General features: G+C 44.3%; 1 pseudogene; it reads left to right on the forward strand.

Moving 5' to 3' along the window:
• The first annotated feature begins 555 nt into the window (after positions 1-555).
• On the forward strand, positions 556-4,161 carry LOC117084945 (annotated as a pseudogene).
• The last annotated feature ends 1,761 nt before the right edge of the window (positions 4,162-5,922 follow it).

A 5,922-nucleotide genomic window follows, 5' to 3' on the forward strand; every position in this document is an offset into this window, starting at 1 on the left:
GTAAGAAATACTCTGGAACCATTATACACAGCAAGGTAGATGGGTAGTACTGACCTGGAAATATATCAATGGCATTTTGCTCAACATAAAAGAGAAAGTTATAAAATAAAATATATTAGCATATTTGTACAGAAATCGTGTGAATGCAATCTAAATGGTCTAAAAGGTAAACATTGCATGCACCAAAATGCTAACAATGGTTAACACTGAGAAGATTTACATGGCAAATGAGATAATCTAAAGGGAACTTTCTAATTATTGCATGCTATATATTATGTTCTTATTTGTGTTTCAGTATATGCATTGTTTTTGCTTTTATATTTATTAAATAATTATTCTAAAAATAAGTTAAAGGTGCTCACTTATTGGGTTAGATATAAAGGGACAAGTTCATCATTTGTAGATTTGACTTTTGCCCACATTTTTTCTATACTGTCCTACGGCTGTCTAGTTATCTCTTTATGTGCCCAGTGGGATAGAAAACAAAAACAAAAACTGCTTACAGTTTCAGAAACACCATGACATTGAATACTATGTTGTTTGAACTTCATAAGAATGAGACTGAGAGGTGACAACGTGCTAGCAGCTCTGGCTCTCAGTGCCTTCTCGGCCTTGGCATCCACTCTGGCTGGCTTGAGCCCTTCAGCCAGCCACTGCACTGTGGGAGCCCCTCTCTGGGCTGGCCGAGCAGGGAGCGGGCTCCCTCTGCTTGTAGGGAGGTGTGGAGGGAGAGGCTGGGGGTGGGAACCGGGGCAGCGTGCAGAGCTCGCCAGCCAGTGTGAGTTCCGGTGGGTGCGGGCTTGGGCGGGCCCCACACTAGGAGCAGCCGGCTGGCAGCACTGGCCCTGGGCAGTGAGGGGCTTAGCACCTGGGCCAGCAACTGGGGAGGGGACGCCAGGTCCCACAGCACTGCCAGCCCACCCATGCCATGCTTGAATTCTCACCAGGCCTGAGCTGCCTCCCTGAGGGACAGGACTTGGGACCTGCAGCCCACCATGCCTGAACCCCTGGTGGTGTGCTCCCACGCTTCCCGAGCCTCCCCAACCGGCACCATCCGCTGATCTGCGGCACCTGGTCCTATCCACCACCCAAGGGCTGACGAGTATGGGTGCAACTCACGGACTGACGGGCAGCTACGCCCATGGCCAGGCTGGGTACGGCATCCATTAGGTGAAGCCAGCTGGGCTCCTGAATAGGGTAGGGACTTGGAGAACTTTTATGTCTAGCTAGAGGATTTTATATGCACCAATCAGCACTCTGTGTCTTGCTCAGGGTTTGTGGATGCACCAATCAGCACTCTGTATCTAGCTAATCTGGTGGGGACTTGGAGAACTTTTATGTCTAGCTGGAGGATTGTAAATGTACCAATCAGCACTTTGTGTCTAGCTCAAGGATTGTAAATGCACCAATCAGCACCCTGTGTCTAGCTCAAGGTTTGTAAAGGCAACAATCAGTGCTCTGTGTCTAGCTAATCTAGTGGGGACTCGGAGAACTTATGTGTCTAGCTAAAGGATTGTAAATGCACCAATTAGCACTCTATGTCTAGCTCAGGGTTTGTAAACGCACCAATCAGCACCCTGTCAGAACGTACCAAACATTTCTCTGTAAAACAGACCAATCAGCTCTCTGTAAAATGGACTAATTGGTACTCTGTAAAATGGACCAATCAGCAGGATGTGGGTGGGGCCAGATAAGGGAATAAAAGCAGGCTGCCCTAGCCAGCAGCGGAAACTTGCTTGGGTCCACTTGTGTGCTGTGGAGGCTTTGTTCTTTTGCTCTTTGCAATAAATCCTTCTGCTTCAGTCTGGGTCTGCACTGCTTTTATGAGCTGTAACACTCACCGCAAAGGTCTGCAGCAAGACCACGAACCCACCAGGGAGGAATGACCAACTCCAGACCCCGAACCCACCAGGAGGAATGAACAACTCCAGATGGGAGGAACAAAAAACTCCAGATGCGCCTCCTTAAGAACTGTGACGTTCACCGTGAAGGTCTGCAGCTTCGCTCCTGAAGTCAGTGAGACCACGAACCCACCAGAAGGAGGAAACTCTGAACACATCTGAACATCAGAAGGAACAAACTCGGGACATACCATCTTTAAAAACGAACACTCACCATGAGGGTCCGTGGCTTCATTCAAGTCAGTGAGACCAAGAACCCACCAATTCTGGACACAAGACCATTAAATAATTTTTTTTCAATAAACTAATAGTTACTTGAACCATAATAGAGTAACCTATAGGTCATTAAAAGGCAATGTAAACTTTTTTTGTAATACGTTTTTATCCCCCAAGTTGAAATATATAATTAAATGCTAAAACTGAAGACTAAATGTTATGAAATTAATTAATATAAAGTGTGGTTTATATTTAGAGAATAAAAGATTTTTACTAGAGGACAAATAGAGACTTCGGGAGGAAGTGGCACTGTCAGTCTGCGGCACTCATGGACTCTTTAACGTGGAGCTACAGGAGGCTTTGAGAAGCAGCAGCAAGAAGGAGGCTCACCTGCCAACCACATCACCAGAAGCAAAGCCAGGAAAGAAGCTCCCACTGACCATGGCTGACTCGAGGCGACAGTGCATCTTGATGGGCATTTATCCTCATGAACCCAAACACAAGAAGGTTAATAAAGGTGCTACTGCGGCCCAAACTTGCTACCTTATGGAAGACATCAGGTTTCTCCTCCAAAAGTTCATCTTCAACAAGGTCCGGGAATACAAGGAATCTGTCTGGAAGCCCCAGAAGGCCTATGGGAAAAGCGAGCGGAACACTGAGGAACATGTAAAGGGCGATAAGATTGACCACAAACGGGGGGACCTTGGTGGCGCTGCCTTCTCCATGTGCTTCCTCTTTTCCACCTTCCCGTGGACTGACAAGTCCCGTGTAGAGACCATTCAGCTGTGCTGCAGGCTGGCAGTGAAGTTCATGCATTACATCATCACTCCCTGTGCTCTGAGCAAGGTCTTCGTGTCCATCAAAGGCATTTACTATCAGGCTGAGGTGCTGGTACAGCCCATTGTATGGATCAACCCCTATGCTTTCTCCCATGACCACCCGACAGACATGGACTTCAGAGTCATGGCCACCTTCACCTAGTTCTACACCACCTTGCTGGGCTTCATCGATGAACTTCAGCCTCTATCAGTCGCTCAACGTTCACTATTCCCTCAAGCTGAGGGTCAGGCGCAAGCAGAGGCGAAGGCCAGTGATAGTACCTACGTGCTGGACTCGGAGAGGCCAGTGGAGAAACTGGAGACCCTCAGTGTCAGCCTGGCCCATGCTGCGGTGCTTGCCACAGAGAAAGGCCGAGGCGGATGAGTTTCCCGCCCATGGGGAGTTGGCGGTGCAGGAGGAGGACCTCAGGAAGGAGCTGGAGGCGCAAGAGAAGCACAAGAAGCTTTCTGAGGGCTTGAAGTTTTTCCTTAACTGACAGGTATCCCCTGAAGCCCTAGCCTTCCTCATCAGGAGTTTTTGGGGAGACATATCCTGGCAAAAGCCTTTGTGCATCAGTCCCACTTACGTAGCACCCACCAGATTGTCGACTGGCCTGGGCAGCAGACCTCAATTAGTAGCAGGCACTACGTGGAGCCCCAGTAGGTGTTTGACTCCATGAACGCTAGACTGCACTTCCCTGGAGCAGAGTACTTCCCTGCAATGCAGCTACCCCCACACCCTTCACCCTTTGTGACTGAGGAGGAAGGAGATTACATCCCACCTGAGAAGCTGACGCTTCTGGCTCTGCAGCTGGGAGAGGACCCAGGAAACTTGAATGAGTCAGAAGAGGAGGAGGAGGAAGACAACCAAGGTGATGGTGATGAAGGAGGAGAAAACGAAGAGGAGGGTAGTTCCCAGCAGCAGCTGGCCCAGGAGGAGGAGAGTGAGGCCAGCGCGTGATCCTTATGATGAAGAAGCCGGAGAAGTACCTGTACCAGAAGATCATGTTTGACAAAAGGTAGAAAAGCCAAGAGGCCAAAAAGCTACCAGAGTAGCAGAAAGCCCATGATGAGGCAGTGAGATCTGAGAAGAAAGCAGAGAAGTCAAGGCCAGTTTGAGTGCCAGTGGCCCCTCAGAGGGGCGAGGCCAACTCTCCAGCAACTGAATGTGGCAGAGGCAGGTCAGAGCACCTAAGTGTGGTGACAGATCAGAGTCGCTTCTCTTTTCTTCACTTCTTCCTTCCTCCAGCCAGTCCTGACCCCTCATGCTCTCTGACTAGCCTGGTGGGGAGACCTGACTTCCTCTGGATGGAGCTCCCCTGCTGGTTCCTGGGCAGAAAAGAGGCCTGTGCCCAGCCTGATTCTGTGCTCCTAGAAGCCAGTGACATGAGGTGCAGGGGCCTGACCAGGCCCTCACATGCTGTCCCCATTCATCTTGGCTTTCCACGGCTCCCTCCCACACAGTGTATCCCATGATTCTCAGGCTGTGATGGGTTGAGGGTGTGGGTAGCAATTGTGATTAAACGACTGGACTTTTGCAGCCAATTGCGAAGAAAAGAAATAGATTCACTAAAAGTAAGTCATTTAATTTATTCACTCAATTAATTTAATTAATTCATTTCCCTGTTATTGAAGTATAACAAACCTGTAGCATATTGTACATTTTTAAAGAATAGAGTACAATAAAAGTTTAAAAAAATCTAAGCACCTATGTAACCATGATGGAGATTAAGGTTAAAAAATATTACCTCTATATTAGATGAATAGGAAAAAATATGTGTGTGTGCGCATATGTGCGTGTGTGTGTGTGTGTGTGTATGTGAGTCTATTGGGTGCAGTAGTAAGATAACTAAGCCCCCAAATAGTTGATTTTCTATCAGTCAAACTCTGCAGTGAATTCAAAAAAGTTATTAAATATATTATTTAAATACGTTGAAAAAATTGTCTGGACATACAAATTTGCATGGTGAATGAAGTAGCCATGTGAAATTATTGGACTGAAATTTATGTATATACATTTGTTTAATAAATTTAAATTGTAAATTAAAATACAAGCAATGCATATTTGTAGTTTGTAATAAAAATACAAAAATATTAGGTATGATGATGAAGTATATTAAAAAGATTAAAAAAGAGGAAATATTTAGTAAAAAACTAGCTTGTCTTCACACATATACCCACCAAAAGAATCACTTTTTTAATGCATAAACTACTAAGGTAATCCCAAACATGCATTTAGAATCTAAAGAATAAATTAGAGAAGCATAAATAAATTTTTAAAAAGTAAGACTGTCTTTATTGTAAAGACCAAATGATTCTAAAAAATAAGACATTATGAATATTGCAAGGACATAAGTTTGGCATAATTATTAATGTTATGGGTATATCAAAACTATGCAAAAGCCATTCAAGTTATAAAAGTAAAACAAATATTTTCATAGGTACAAATAAAATAATCAAACCTGGACTAACTTAAATGTTCTCAAAACCAACATTTTAATTAGATGTTCAGAACTATACAATTAGTTCTGTTGCTAATAATTTACTTTATTATGTAATTTATCATTGGAAAATGGTGAGTCATGCTGTCCATATGATGTTTTGGTCAGTGATTGACTGCATATGTGACAGTGGTCCTATAAGATTATAATGGAGCTGAAAAATTCCTCTTGCCTAGTGACAATGTAATTGTCATATTGCTGTAGCAGAAACTCATGTGCTTGTGATGATGCTGGTGTGAACAAACCTACTGCCCTCCCAGTCATATAGAAGTATAACACATACAATAAAGCACAGTACATAACACTTGATAATGAAAATAAATGACTATGTTACTGGCTTATGGACTTACTATACTATGATTTTTATTGTTACTTTAGAGTATACTCCTATTTATTTTTTAAAAATTAACTATAGAATAGCTTCAGATAAGTTCTTCTGGAAGTCTTTCAGAAGAAGGCATTGTTATCATAGAAAAATGAGAGATC

The sequence above is a fragment of the Trachypithecus francoisi genome, unplaced genomic scaffold (assembly GCF_009764315.1).
Source record: "Trachypithecus francoisi isolate TF-2019V2 unplaced genomic scaffold, Tfra_2.0 Lachesis_group1, whole genome shotgun sequence".
In the NCBI taxonomy this organism is placed as follows: domain Eukaryota; kingdom Metazoa; phylum Chordata; class Mammalia; order Primates; family Cercopithecidae; genus Trachypithecus; species Trachypithecus francoisi.